The sequence below is a fragment of the Falco biarmicus genome, chromosome Z, assembly GCF_023638135.1.
Source record: "Falco biarmicus isolate bFalBia1 chromosome Z, bFalBia1.pri, whole genome shotgun sequence".
NCBI classification, from domain to species: domain Eukaryota; kingdom Metazoa; phylum Chordata; class Aves; order Falconiformes; family Falconidae; genus Falco; species Falco biarmicus.
The window spans coordinates 40,036,123-40,052,407 of NC_079311.1; the positions used below are offsets into that span (position 1 = coordinate 40,036,123).

General features: G+C 41.6%; 1 long non-coding RNA gene across 1 annotated transcript in view; it reads left to right on the plus strand.

Moving 5' to 3' along the window:
- The window catches only part of LOC130143110 (uncharacterized), a 114,831-nt gene extending 98,988 nt beyond the window's left edge, over positions 1-15,843 (plus strand). Inside the window, exon 3 of the long non-coding RNA XR_008819639.1 lies at positions 15,710-15,843. This is a non-coding gene — a long non-coding RNA (uncharacterized LOC130143110). The remainder of the gene's footprint in view (positions 1-15,709) is intronic.
- Positions 15,844-16,285: the final 442 nt, after the last annotated feature.

Sequence of the window (16,285 nt, forward strand, 5' to 3'; positions counted from 1 at the left end):
ATTCCAGTATTTGTACATATTTATACATCCCTCCTGAGCCGCCTTTTCTCTAGGCTGAGCAGGCCCAGCTCCCTCAGCCTTTCCTCTGGTGTGAGATGCTCCAGTCCCCTAACCATCTTAGTGGTCCTTCACTGGACTCTCCCTAGTATGTCCCTGACTCTTTTGTACTGAGAAGCCCAGAACTGACCACAGCACTCCACGTGTGGCCTCACCAGTGCTGAGGTAGAGGGGAAGTATCACCTCCCTGTACCTGCTGACAACACTCCTCCCAATGCAGCCCAGGATACCATCAGTCTTCTTTGCCGCAAAAGTATATTTCTGGCTTATGTTCAACTTGGTGCCCACCATGACCCCCAGAGCCTTTTCTGCCAAGTGGCTTTCCAGCTGGGTGGTCCCCAGCATACAGTGTTGCATGGGGCTGTTTCTCCTCAGGTGCAGGACTTTCGGCTTCTCCTTGCAAACTTCATGGGGTTCCTGCTGGCTCATGTTTTTTAGCCTGTCAGGGTTTGTTTAGAACCCAATATGACCCTCTGGTACATCAGCCAGTCCTTCTCTAGTCTGGTGTCATCTGCAGATTTGCAAAGGGTACACACTGGCCTATCATCCAGATCATTAATGAAGATGTTAAACATCTTCATTGATATACCCCTAGGGTATGCTGCTAGTTACCAGCCTCTGACTGGAATATGTGTCACTGATCACCACCACCTGTGTGCAGCCATTCAGCCAGGCTTCAATCCACTTGACTTCCCTTTGGTGAGTCCATGTTGACTTCTCCTGATGTTTTTCTTGTCCTTAATATGCCAAGAAATCATTTCCAGAATCAGCTACCACATTACCTTCTTAGAAATCAAGATGAGGCTGACCAGCCTGTAGTTTTCTTGGTTCTCCTTTTTCCTTTCTTGAAGATGGGAGTGACTTTTTCTTCTGTCTTCAGGCACTCTTGCCAGTCACCATGACAGATCAAAGATTATCAAGAGTGGCCCTGCAATGGCATCAGCCAGATCCCTCAGTACTCATGGGTGCATACTATCAGGGCCCATGGATTTCAGTACAGATAGTTTGCAGTATTGCCTGACATGATCCTCTTCCATCAAGGGTACATTGTGGAAGTTGTGAGCTCTTCCTCTCCCATAATCCCAGGTCCTTTGCTCATCAACCCTGTCTATCACTTTTCACAGGTCTGCTGGTAACTGTCTCCATCTCACATCATTTCTGGTTTAAAGCTCTCCTTACCAGGTTAGTCATCCTACCGGCAAAAACAAATTTTCAGCCCCTTAATGAGCTGGGTCGCATCTTTCCCAAGCAGAGATCAGGTGATCAGGTGGGCAAAAAAAGGAGTGGCTCATCAGCCAAGACCAATAAAAATATGTCCTGGTTTTGGCTGGGATGGAGTTAATTTTCTTCTCTGTAGTTAGTACAGTGCTGTGTTTTGGCTTTGATGTGAGAACATTGATAGCAGACTGATGTTTTCAGTTGTTGCTGGGTGATGTTTATACTAAGTCAAGGACTTTTCAGTTCCTTGGGCCCTGCCAGCCAGAGGGCTGGAGGGACACAGAACATTGGGAGGGGACACAGCCAGGACAGCTGACCTGAGCTCGTTAAAGGGACATTCCATACCATGGGGTGTCTTGCTGAGTATATAAAATGGGGGAAGAAGAAGGGAGACCTTCGGTGTTATGACATTTGTCTTCCCAAGTAACTGTTACATGCGATGGAGCCCGGCTTTCCTGGGGATGGCTGAGCACCTGCCTGCCCATGGGAAGTGGTGAATAAATTCCTTGTGTTGCTTTGCTTGCGTGCATGGCTTTTGCTTTACTTATTAAATTGTTCTTATCTCAACCCTTGAGTTTTAGATTCCTTTCTGATTCTCCTCCCTACCCTTCTGGGTGAGGGGGAGTGAGCGAGCAGCTGCATGGTGCTTGGTTGCCAGCCAGGGTTCAACCGTGACAGTCCTTTTTTGGTGCCCAGTGTGGGGCTTGGAATGTTGAGGCAACAACAGGTCTAATCAGATTGTGTTAGATTAAAGGGGTTTCAGTGTTCATTGTCTTGGATTAAAAATCATTGGCTACAGTGCTGGTTTCTCTGCCTTTGAAGTTGCTGCCCATGGTCCCAGGGTTGTATTGTCTTATTTACTTACAGAATACATTCCCTCTTGTATTGTTTGTTTACACTGGGACCTGGGTAAAGTTATTATAGTGTTGTACTATCTAGGTCTAGTTTATAATATGATGGGTTTGTTGGTTATGAAATTAATCTGGCCTGTGTACTGGTGGTGGTGTTGCCTCTGTGTGTCAGATGGCCCCTTGAGGGGGAAGCCAATAACTGTACCTTTGGCTTTGTTTTCCCAGAGAGTTGGCCTGTGGGTGGGGTCCACACTTTGTGTGATATAGTCAATCTGGCAAGCCTCCTTATATTTTTTGGTGAGGAAATCATAAAACCCAAAGGGAAAGGGAGAAAGGAAAACAAGTGATACACTGTACAACTGCTCAGCGCCCACTGACTGACGCCCAGCCACTCCCTGAGCAACGATCCACAGGCCTCAGCTACCCTCTCCCCAAGGTTTGACCGGGCAGGACCAGCTTGGTTTGCAGATCCTCTGGTATAACCAATCAGGTGGCCTTTGCTAAATATGTATCCCAATGTTTGAAAGTTCTACCACCATTGCTTTCAGTGTAGTCTTTAACAGTCTGTTACATCATTCAGTTTTCCCAGAAGCTGGTGCATGATGGGGAATGTGATATACCCACTCAATGCCATGCTCTTTGGCCCAAGTATCTATGAGATTGTTTCTGAAATTAGTTCCATTGTCTGATTCAGTTCTTTCTGGAGTACCATATCACCACAAGACCTGTCTTTCAAGGCCCAGGACAGTGTCTTGGCTGTGGCATGGGGCACAGGGTATGTTTCCAGCCATCCAGTGGTTGCTTCCACCATTGTAAGCACATAGTGCTTGCCTTGGGGGGTCTGTGGGAGTATGATATAGTCAACCTGCCAAGCCTCACCATATTTATATTTCAGCCATCGCCCTCCATACCAAAAAGTCTTTAACTGTTTGTCTTGCTTAATTGCAGCGCATGTTTCACATTCAGAGGTTACCTGTGCAATAGTGTCCATGGTTAAGCCCACCCCTTGATCCCAGGTTCATCTATATGTTGCATCTCTTCCTTGATGACCTGAAGTGTCATGGGCCCACCAAGCTATAAATAATTCACCTTTATGTTGTCAATCCAAATCTACTCAAGCCACTTCATCCTTGGATGCCTTATCTACCTGCTGATTGTTTAAATGTTCCTCAGGGGCCCATCTCTTGGGTACATGAGCATCTACATGACATGCTTTTACAACCAGGTTCTCCAACTGAGCAGCAGTATCTTGCCATAATGCAGCAGCCCAGATGGATTTACCTCTGTGTTGACAATCACTCTGCCTCTGTTCCTGCATCCACCCCCACAGGGCATATGGCAGCATCCATGAGTCAGGATAGAGGTAAAGTATCGGCCACCTTTCTCATTCAGTAACATCTAAAGCCAGCTGGATAGCTTTTACCTCTGCAAACTGACTTGATCCACTTTCTCCTTTAGCATTTTCTGTGACTTGTCACAGGGGACTCCGTACAGCCACCTTCCACCTCTGGTGCATTCCTACAATGTGGCAGGACCCATCAGTAAACAAGGCATGTTGCTTCTAATGTTCTGGCAGTTCATTGTACAACAGGGCTTCTTCAGCACGTGTCACCTCTTCCTCTGGTCACATCCCAAAATCTTTATGTTCTGGCCAGTCCATAATAATTTCCAGAATTCCTGGATGACTGGGATTTCCTCTCTGACCTTGTTGTGTAATCAGCGCAACCCACTTACTCCATGTAACACCAGCTGTGTGATGTGTAGAGGAAACCCTCCCTTTAAACACCCAGCCCAGCACTGGTAACCGGGGCGCCAGGAGGAGCTGCTCTTCAGTACCAATCACTTCCGAAGCAGCTCAAACCCCTTCATAATCTGCCAGCATCTCTTTTTCAGTTGGAATATAGCGTGCCTCAGAGCTTCTGTATCCCTGACTCCCAAAGCCCAAAGGTCATCCTCGAGTTTCCCCTCATGCTTTCTGCCAGAGGCTCCAGGTAGGGCCATTCTCCCCAGCTGCAGTGTAGAGCACATTCTTTACATCTTGCCCTGTCCAGATTGGACCAAGGACTACTGCATCTCCTGTTTAATTTCTTCAAAGGCTTGTCATTCCTTATGGACCTACTTGAAATTATTCTGCTTCTGGGTCACTTGAGAGAGAGGGATTACAATCAGAGCATAATTTGGTTGCCAGCCAGGGTTAAACCACGACAAAATACAACACTGAAGGACTACAGGAATAACGGAATACTGACAGGGCAAAAAAGACCTGGAGAATACCCCAGGGTTCAGAAAAGAGAAAATAAAGCTCAGGACAGTTTAAGAGAAAGTTTGTCTGTCCAAGCCTCCTTCCACCAGCATAAAGGCAAAAATCTGATATTCTCTCTGAAGTCCTACCATCACTTTCTCGTCAGTAAGTTTGTTCACAATTTCCTGATAAACCATGATTTTCCAGAATTGTTCAGGTACATGACAGTAGGGGGGAAGGAAAAAAAAAAAAAAGTAGACTTGGGACCCTTACTACTTGATTCCTTAGCTGTGTACATTATTACCAGCAATAGCACATGAAAAGCTATCTGAAGAACTTCAAGTTACTGACTTGTCCTGTCATACTTTTCTGGTAATCCAATCTGATTTGCTCATGACCCATAATTCAGTGGTATTCACTTCAGCTATTAGTGAACCATGTCATAAGTTTGTGCACTGAAAATATTGAGACAATACCGTCAAACACTTCAGCAAAGCACCATAAGATATGAGTGCCAGATAACAAACCCTTATACAAGGGCATATTAGAAACACACCATCTTGCTCACCTTTCTGAAGGGATGGTCTTACAGGTACCATTTGAAACAAATGCTCTAATTCTGGCTTGCAAGGGAAAACAATAGCACTCTACAAAAATAAAATCAGCACAAATGAAATAAAGAGTCCACATAATTTCTTTGCCAGTTTCATTATGCCTAAGTATATTGCCCCTTTAAAATTGCAACATTTATCAAAAATTATTATAAACATATTTATAATTATATAATTGCAAATTATATTATTAAATCATATTATGTTTCTAATTAATTGTTTTTATTAAAAAAAAATTATCCAATGTGAGAACAGTGTCAAATCTAGACACTTAAGTACGCAAATTGCTGGGTGTTCTAGAGGGCAATTGAGACAGCTTTCTCCCAAAATCCTAAATTGCAGAGATCCTAAGTTGTATATTGAGAGTCAGAAAGACAACCACAGCCTCTCCCTCATCATCACATCATGACCTGCTGAAGTGTGTTTGAGGTTTGTGTTCTGACATAATGGGAGCTAAAAGTCATAATCACTCCATCTATCAGCAAAGCACTGGGAAATATCCTTAGCCATCCAGGGAGACTGAGATAGTATAAAAGATTTATTTTAATTGTAGATAAGTTTGGAGCCACAAACTCTGAAAATTGTTTCAAGAAGGATATGCAGAAGAAGGATCCAAGATATGGGGAAGAAGGATTGTTTTAAATGTACCAGTGTTTTAGGATATGTAATACTAAATCCTCCTGAAAGACACATGAGATACAAAAATATAAAACTGCTGAGTTTCTTGGCTATAGAAGCTGCACAACCTATACCAGTCTCTACTAAAACCTGTTTTTAAAATGTGTTTCCTTGTCTTTTTTCTCAAGCTGTACTTTCCTGGTCACATTATCATGTAATTAAAGGGTCACAGCTGAAAACATTTTTCACTGAAGGGGAAATCAGCGTGTACCTACAATATCCAAGACAGCCAGGTGCTGACAGATTCCTTAGTACATCTTTCCTCAGAATCAGTCTTAAAGATCAAAGGAACATTGTTTTTTTAAGGCAGAGGCATCTCTAGCTATCTCCTGAAAAAGAGAGCAGATGATAATTGATGTGTGCTGGAGTGCATGATGTGCAAGCAAAGTGGTTTGTTAGCAATTAAAACTAAGGCAGGAAACCATCAACTTGATTGTTTTCCTACAGAGTTAGAAAGAAAACCCACATAAAACATCAGAAACTGTTACTGATAGTCACTGCTGGCCTGCAAGAACAAATCGTCCTTTGGTATTTTGTAAACAGCATTTCAAATTAAATTGTATGAATACAGAAAACAGCAGTTATATAACTTATCAAGTGCTAATCATTTAAAGACTATTTCATTGCTGAATACCCAGCTTGTGATGGGACTTAGAATAACCCTTTCTCTGTTTCCCCAGAAAGGCTGGAAAAGCAGTAACAGCCTTACAATAAAAACAATTTAGCGATACAAACAATAAGAGGACTGCAAAAACTCAATATTGTTTACAATGGAAAAATAAAAACATACAAAACAAGTAAAACCTAAACTTTTTTAGGAATGACAGCTTTCAGGTGTAGAATGGGAGTGCATAAATAGATGTTGTCACACCAAGCTTCCCGCACCCTAAATTCATGGAACTGAGCTAAATTCCTGCTCTTTTATTACGCATATCCGCTTTAATTAGAAAGGGCAATTAAATTACTACTTTAGCTCTACAAAACTCTGTTTTATCAGGAGACGCCACTCTTTCTCCTACATTACTTCCTCTTGCCTTCCTATTTTGTACAGCAGCTTTCAAAATCCATTTACCGCTACAAAAAGAGTATAAGCTATGCCTGTCCTGAAATTCTGCTCACAGTGTGATTGCCCAGTAGACCCAAGTGCAGATGCAGAAAATTCTGGCAGACAACACTTGTCTGCTAGAACAGTTTCACACATAACCCAGTGACATATATCTAGAAAGCACAGCTCTCTTCCAGTAAGGTGCGGTTCAGCAGAATTACATTGGCAAACATTGAAGAGACAGGTAGACATTTTTGTTTCCTCCAAGCCAAAAAAAATAATACAACAAAAAGTCCATACTCTATAGGCTGAGGAGCTGTCGTGAGGACTGTCAACAACCACTAAACATGGCACATCATACATTTTTCTAGACATCATCACCAGGATTGCACTTAATTTCTGGGCTAAGGATCACAGCCCTTGGAGGATGCATGAAATCCTTCTACTATGCCTGCTACAGTGTATTCAGGAAAAGAGGGCTGCATGTCAGTCACCCCAGGTCCACTTTAGATCAGATACACTGTAACATGTAACATCATGAAGCAACAGAAATTAGCAACACACATTTTTATGCTAAAGTTTTTACTTAAAGCTCCCATCAGGTATGAGTGTCTGTGTACAGATTGATACAGGGCATAACTGATGAGGAAAGATGCATTTCTCACTGTAATACACAACAGCTAAATTGCTGCCCAAAAGGACAATCCTGTTTCCAGTCCCTCATCACCTGCTCCAGGACAGTCTTTCTTTGTGGCTGTTAGCTGCTTGATTAGCCCAGCTGTCATGGGAAACTTTAGCCTAAATGTACAGTTGCACAAGGAGCCAAGCTCATCTAAACAGCATGCTGCTGTTGGGAAAGGACTGCGCTTACTCCCTTCATGTCCTTCCCCCTTTCCTTCAGCCATCCCCTGAGCCACCCATATCTTACAGCAACCCTGGTGTGTGCTGCAGCCTTCAGCAGGATGACTAAATCCACCAACCCAATACCAGAAGGACCTCAGAATCGCTGGGGTTGATCTTGAATCACTAGATCACTTATCACTGGAGTTCAGTCTTGGAAATGCATGGTAAGGAATGGGGAAAATAGGTATTTATTTTTTAACCACAATGAACTGTTTAAGTTATCTTGAACTTATTTTATGATGATTTTAACTATATATTCCTTGTAAGTCAGCAATGTTTTCTGAAACTTTTGCTGTTACCCCTTGGGTTTTCTACTTTCTTACCTTACTATTTGAAAATATTACTTGAGTATTTAATCTGAGTCTGAAGTTTACTGCATGAATGATAATCTTGCCTCTTCTTCCCTGTTTTAGTATGTTGATATTTGATTCATTTCTAAATAATCAGATTACACAAACACGGGTATCTTGCTGTTTCAGGTATGGCCTTCACACAAGGGTCCTCTAGCTGAATTTTTACTTCCAGTAACAAATCATGCTTTGCTGCGAATGTTTACACTTTGGATTAGCACAGCATTCATTTTAATTAAATGCAAACAACTTCCAACCTTTTTTTTTTTTTTTTTTATTTTTGGCTTCTTTTGGTATTAAAAAATCATGGTTTTGTCAGTTCACAAAGGTTTTCTTCTCTCGCATTGTCCTAGAATCACCTCTCACCAGCCAACAGCCTTTTCACTGTTGCACTACACACTCATGTAAATACAACCACATCACATTGTCTTCAAGTAGCAGCTCCTCTATTTTCAATAACATGGCAGAAATCTCTCCATATTAAAAAATCATATATTTTTCATAGTGCTGAATTTATTCCATTTGACAGCTTCTGAACTCTCTCTGACCTGTTAACATTGATTGTTATTCCTTTACTTGCTGCTGCACCATTGACTCTTCAACCACGTATTGAAAGAAACATTCAGAAGCCTCATCCTCACAGCCAGCAAGCAGTAAACTGCCAGCCAGTTATATATTCATATACATGTTACCACCTGTTCATAGACCTTCATGTACACTTAATTTCTTGCACCATATCCTTTTGGGCATCACCTTACTGTAACTTCTGTCCTTTGCAAAGTCTGAATATAAATCACATACTTGTGCAGTAACATTCTGTTGCATTGAACATTCTCTGAAAGGAAGCACAAGAGGTCACACAACAAAGAATTGCTCAGTCCTGTCTTGCTTCAAATCATTATCATTAGACATTTCTTGCCATATGTGTGTCCTGATTTCAGCTGGGATAGAGTTAATTTTCTTGGTGGCTAGTGCAGTCCTGTGTTTTGGATTTGTTTTGGAAATAGTGTGGTTGGGGACTTTTTGATTTTTCAGGCCTTGCCAGTGAGATTGCTGGAGGGGCCCAGGAAATTAGGAGGGAACACAAGCAGGACAGCTGGCCCAAACCAGCCAAAGGGGTATTCCACACCATGGGTTGTCATGCTTGGTATATAAACCAAGGGGGTTTGGCTGGGGCTGCCAGTCACTGCTCAGGACCAGCAGGGCATCGGTCAGCGGGTGGTGAGCAGTTGTACTGTCTGTCACTTGCTTTCATTTCTCCCTTCCCTTTGGATTTCATTCCTCTCCTCTTCTCCTTCATTTCATTATAACTGTTACTGTTATTATTGTTCTTGTATTTTTATTTTATCTCAATTGCTAAACTATCCTTATCTCAACCCTCAAGTTTTACATTCCTTTCCGATTTTCCTCCCCACTTCCCCGAGTTGGGGGGAGAATAATGAAGCACCTGTGTGGGGCTTAATTACTGGCTGGGGTTAAACCACGACAATGTGTTGGCACTAGAAAAGGCCAAATACAGCTAAGATCTGGAGGTGATTTGGATTCAGAATATGGGAGCAAAGAAACCTTTAGGATAATTGCATCAAATACTACTGCTTCTAGGCAGCTAAATGGAATTTTTTTAGATCTGTGGGATTTGTATAAAGCAAAATGAAATTCAGCAGCCCCAGAAATCAGTTTTAGAGTGAAATAGTACAACTACTCCACATTTTATTTCCTGGTGGCTTTTCCCATCTTTCACTTATTGTAATGAAAGTTATACACTTTATTCAGCATAATCAATAACAAATTGACTTCTTAAATCCTAATAAAATTTTGTGGCTGTTGCAGTTACTATATTGGATAGAAAGTCAGTGGAAAAGCTAACCTTACCAGAAGACTGGAGAACAAAAAAAACCCTGTTTTCTCTTGATACTACTTAGATAGGTGTTAGGGAAAACCCTAAATCAAACATTTGCTATGTCTGATCTCTGATCATTCATCAGCTTTGCATATCTTGAAGGCACAGGTGCCTGATTATTAGTGCTAGCAGCTCTTATTCAAGACACATAGCTCAGATAAGAGTAATAAATGCCTTCATAAAGGAAAAGTTTTTAACCAGTGGTACCAATGCTTCTTCAGCAAACTTAGGGTGTAAAGAGCCTTAAAAATATTAAAGCAGTATCACTTTCTCATTTTTATTTTTCCCACATACCCAATGTTAAATGTATAACTACTTTAAAACACTTCTCTTAGAACTGAAAAGAAACAAAAAATGGTATGGGAATCATTACGGGGTCTAGGATTGAAGAATTTGGATTAATTTCTGAGATATAACAAATCTCGTGTGCTTTAAAGGAATCACTTAATCTGTGTCTGAAATGCTCCACTAGTTAGATTTTGTGCCTTAGGTAAGTAATATTATTGGATGATGATCTTGGTTATCTTATCTAAACACAAAAAATAAATATCTCAATAAACATAATAAACAAAAATATTTTAAGGTTTCAGACCCTCTAATGATTTGTAAGCAATAGCCGGGAACAAATAGCATAAATTTTAACCCTGGTGGATTTAGAAGAATTTATAATGTCCAAGATGCAAATTATAAGACATTCTGGAGTTGAAATTGTGTATTTAACTTAAACCTAATTCCCATTTAATAATGAGTACAAAACTGACTGCCTAAGAATGGTGGCAAGAAATTATCTCCCAAGTACAGAACAATTCTGTGTCAAACAAGAAAGCATCATATTATATATAGACATGTCTCTGCAATTTTTTCAAATTCTTTCCTCTTGCCAAGTTAACAAGACTCCTCTGCTCTGTAAGTGACAGACAGAGATAATATTACTTAATAATTTTTGGTGGTGTCACAGTCCGAAGCAAAGAAAACAACACAAATGTGAACAGCAATCTTTACTCCAAGAAAGCTGAAACTGAAAAGCAAACAAGTGAGGATTTTTCTTTTTCCGCATTTGTGAAGGGAAAAGAAGGATAAGAAGGTTCAATTAAAATGTGCGTAACATAATTATGTTGTTAATAAACGTGCCTTTTGAGAAGCAAGTTTCACCTAAATATTATGAAAATGAAGATTTATCAAGTATATTTTTATATGAACTACACAATTATAATTTCTACTTCTGTCACAGAGATATATATGAAATCTGCTACAGTGGAGATTCAGGCCACTGACACAGAATTGGAAGTCAGTGTCCTGATTACCTAATTCACATAATTCACTAATTTTTCCAGTTTCATTTCTGACACAAAAGTGTGCTTTAAAAATTATTTCCCTATTTCTATTTATCTACAAACTACTTCATTTAAACATTTGTAAAAATACAGTTGGACAAGTATTTCTCTTAATTGAGAGATTTTATGTATTCTTATGTTCCTGTTAAGGTTTTCCTCCAAACTAAAGACCTGATTTATACCTGTGTGTTTTTCATTTAATTAATGGATAGATGTGATTTTTCTATGAGATGTTAAATGATTCAATAAATGTAACCTGAAATTAAATAGATTCTATATCAAACCAAAGATTATTCATAATCATGATTATAGGTATAAGAAAATATAAAAAGTTCTCATTACATTATCACCAATTTCTAGAAAACAGAGTCACAGAATGGTCAGGATTGGAAGGGACCTCTGGAGATCACCTAGTCCAACCCCCTGCTAAAGCAGGGTCACCAAGAGCAGGTTGCTCAGAATCATGTCCAGGTGGGTTTTGAGTGTCTGCAGAGAAGGAGACTCCACAACCCCTCTGGGCAACCTGCTCCAGTGCTCTCTCAGCCTCAAAGTGAAGATGTTTTTCCTCACATTCAGGTGGAACTGCCTGTGTTGCAGTTTGTGCCCGTTGCCCCTTGTCCTGTTGCTGGGAACCACTGAAAAGTGCCTGGCCCTGTCATTTTCACATCTGCCCTTGAGACCTTTGTAGACATTGACAAAATCCCCTCTCAGTCTTTTCTCCAGGCTAAACAGGCTTTTCTCTCAGCCTTTCCTGATCAGGGAGATGCTCCAGTTCCCTCCTCACTGTTGTAGCCCTCCTCTGGACCCTCTCCAGTAGTTCCTTGTCTTTCTTGAACTGGGGGAGCCCAGCACTGGGCACAGCACTCCTGATGGGGCCTCACCAGGGCAGAGTAGAGGGGGAGGATCACCCCCCTCCACCCGCTGGCCACACTCCTCTTGATGCACCCCAGGGTGACATTGGCCTTCTTGCCCACAGGGTCACACTGCTGGCTCATGGTCCACTTGCTGTCCTCCAGGACTCCCAGGTCCTTCTCTGCAGAGCTGCCTTCCAGCAGGTCAGCCTCAGCCTGTGCTGGTGTGTGGGGTCGTTCCCCCCACGTGCAGGACCCTACACTTGCCTTTGTTGAACTTCGTTAGGTCCCTTTCCACCCAATTCTCCAGCCTGTTCAGGTCCCACTGAATGGCAGTGCAGGCTGCTGAGGTATCAGCTGCTCCTCCCAGTCTTGCATCATCAACAGACTTGCTGAGGATACACTCTGCCCCTTCATCCAGGTCACTGTTGAATGTTGAACAGGACTGGACCCAGTGCTGATCCCTGGGTAACACTGTGAGCTACAGGCCTCCAGCTAGACTCTGTGCCACTGATCACAGCCCTCTGAACTCTGCCATGCAACCAGTTCTCAGTCCACCTCACTGTCCACTCACCTGACCTACACTGCCTGTGTTTACCCATGAGGATGTTGTGGGAAACTGTGCAAAAGCCTTGCTGAGGTTAAGGTAGACAACATCCTCTTCTCTCCCCTCATCTACCCAGCCAGTAATTCCATCACAGGAGGCTGGTCAGGCATGACTTCCCCTTGGTGTTGACTACTCCTGATAACCTTCCTTTCCTCCACAGGCTTTGAGATGACCTCTAGGATGAGCTATTCCATCACCTCTCCAGGCATGCAGGTGGGGCTGACCAGCCTCTACTTGCCTGGGTCCTCCTTCTTGCCCTTTTTGAAGACTGGGGTGACATTGGCTTTCCTCCAGTCCTCAGGCACATCTCCTGTCCTCCATGACTTCTGAAAGATGATGGAGAGTGGCTTAGTGATAACATCTGCCAGCTGCCTCAACACTCCCATCAGGGCCCATGGATTTGGGGATGTCAGGTTTGCCTAAATTGTCTCTAATGTGTTCCTTCTTGGCCAAATGGAACTTTTCCTTTCTCCATACTTCGTCTCTTGCCTCCAGGGTCTGGGAAACCGAAGGGCCGGCCTTGGCAGTAAAGGCTGAAACAAAGGTGGCATTCAGTAACGTTGCCCTCTCTGTATCCTTTGTCACCAGGGCACCCACCTCATTCAGCAGTAGGCCCATGTTTTCCCTAATCATCCTTTTGCTACTGATGTACTTGAAGAAGTCCTTCTTGTTGTCCTTGACATCCTTTGTCAGATTTAATTCCAAACCAACCTTAGCCTTCCTCATTGCCTCCTGCATGTTCTGACAACATCTCTATATTCCTCCCAGGTGGCCTGTCCCTGTTTTCCACATCCCATAAACTTCCTTCTTCTTTCTATTAGAAGGCTATTCTAGGCTATCATCCATTGCTATACAACAGTGATGTATATTCCTGCTAATGTAAGAGTCTCAGACAACAGATTCATTGAATAAACATATTATTTCACTATGAACATGACTCGAGTATTCTGAAATGGCATATTGAATCTTTCTTAAAATTGAATCTTTCTTTAAAAGCATTTCTAATGGCTATATGGTTTACAGTCTCTTCTTAAAGTAAAGGCAGATGAAACTAAAATCACTTAAAAATTACCCTTGAAGAACAGATGGCTTCAATGCAAATGTGAAGTGTCTTGCAATTTGTGTACTATAAATTGAAAATTGGTTTTAAGACTTCCCTGTGTGTTTAGGATTACAATTTAAAATTTAGCCACTGTACTGTCACAAAGTGATTTCAGATTGTTACTTCTTGTATCTTTTTCCTTCTTTAACACTAAACACTATTAGTCCTGTTTGGTGCACGTGACATTTTTCAGCACATTTGACTCCCTTCTGGCTCTGTGTCCATATTTGTACAGATGAAATATATAGTATTGGAATTCAGAAGTATGTATAGGACTGCAGTCATAAAGAAGAATAACATTCGTGCTGCATCTGACATCAGAGTGTACCAAATGGCTATTTTAAAAAAATAGAGCTGATTAATAGTAGTTGGACCAAATTCAGGAACCAGCTAAGATGATATATGGCAAAAGAGTAAGAGTTTGGACTGAATTTGAAAGTGACAATGTATGGTTTAGGTCTGGGAATCCAGTGGTTAGGTTTAGAAATGGGGTTTTCACATAAGGCTTCAGTTGTGTGACAAGTGTATGAGCACCTGAGGGACAATCAGGCACTAGGAGTGAAGCTAAAGGGGAACAGCAGCTAAAAGTTGCTGGCCCGAAAACCCTTGCTGAGACAGGCTCCAGGGTATGCCCATAAAGACATGCTGGGGAGATAGGGAGGGTGAGAAAAGCTTTATGGGCAAAGTCATTAATCTATAGGTGTAAAGGTTAACAGCTCACTGGCATCACCAAGGGACGTTATGGTTTAAAGAAGGAAAAGCCGAAAAATAGCTAAAGCTGAATAAGGTCAAAGGGAGTACAGGAGCCATCAGGCTGCACAAGCTACCTTTGCTCCAGAGACTGAAGAGGGTTGCTCAGCAAAGCCATGGTTAGAGACAAAGTTGAGGTGAAAGGGGCACTGACGCAGGTGGGACAGAGCAGGTACCAGGATATGTTTTAACAGTTGCATGAGTTCAGGTCACATGCCTGCGCTGGTATTTGTTGCTCAAATTTTATGTGCTGCTTTGTTAAGTTCAATGGTACATGCAGAAGAGACAGGAGCTGATGCTTTAGGAATAGGGTCTAGAAACAGTCTCAAAACAGGTATTTCCACTGCTGACTTTAGAGGAGTCTGGGTCCAGATGGACAGGACTAATAAAATCAGAGTGTGCCTGGGCCTGATAGGCTATGTTGCAGGCTGGCCACCTCAGTGATCACCCAAACATTAACCTGTTTTTTGACAAGACTTTCAGCTAAGATTAGGATTGAGTACAGAGTAAAGCAGAAACACTAATTTTTCCCCTCATGCAAGAGCTTCAAGTCAGAGTAGAAAGGCCTGTATCCGCCCATACGAAGCAGCTCAGCATGTTTAGACAATTTTCTGCAACCTGTTTCTTATGCAAATATTTGTTAAAGGTGCTGCAACATTTTATCTGCAAATAACATACTTCCAGTGGCAAATCACTGATTCAGCTTGATATGATTCTACCGCAGTGTAATTACAGACAAGCACTTCAAGTGCTTCCTATAGTTGACAAACTTGCATCATATTTTTAAGAGGACTTCAAACCTAAGAAGCCAGTATTAGAGGGGTGTCCCATTGCGGTATATACATAAGCAACCAGTGGGGCACTAACAGATCTACACTTGAGAACATGAACCAATGTTTTTGCTGAGACAAGTCAATGCACTTGCAAATAAGTTGTCCTGCTCCAAAATGAAAAATTTATTCTCAGGAATTAAAATAATTCATGTTTTTAACACTTTACGTGTAGACACAATTTCCAGTGGCTCTTATGGGCATTCAGCCAACAGAAGAGATGTTTTACAGCTTAGAGCACTTGAGAAATCTGGTTACATTTTGCTAGTACCCAACTCTACATACTGTCCTTTGATGCAACTTTAACACAGTCCAAACCTTTCCTGAATCTCAAATGATTACCACAAAGATAGAAACAATGGTGCTAACTTTCCTTATAGGTAACTCATTCTTCGCTTTCCTTTATCTGGCCTCCATTGTGGCAGATTTGATTGTGTGGTATGGAACACCAGAAGATTGTATTCACTGTGACAGAGAAGTGGGGCACAAAAGCAGCATCAGCCTTCAGGGTAAGTTCCTGAATACTTATACATGATTTGTATTTTGGCTTATTTTGGAGATGGCAGTAAACATCAGCTGAGAAAAATCTATGGAATGACCCACAAGGAGATTTGATCACAACATTTTGGAGGGATAAGTTATTAGCTCCTACAAATTATTTGTATCCATTTCCTTGATAATTCATAAGTGGTTCAGCAGTGTTTGGTTTATTCCTAGCTGTTACTTTCTTTCTTTCTTTTTTTTTTTTTTTTTTACCCTGGTGTTTTCTTTCCTTCAAAACCTGTTGTATTTGATTACTGCTGGCCTATTAATGTTACTATTCCTTTTACAGTATGATCCTCACATCCTCATGTGAATGTTATTGCAGTACTTAATTTGCTATTTTGTTGTCATATGTCAAAAAAACCCACCCTACACTCATGCTATCATCTTGTCACTGTTACATGTTTAACAAG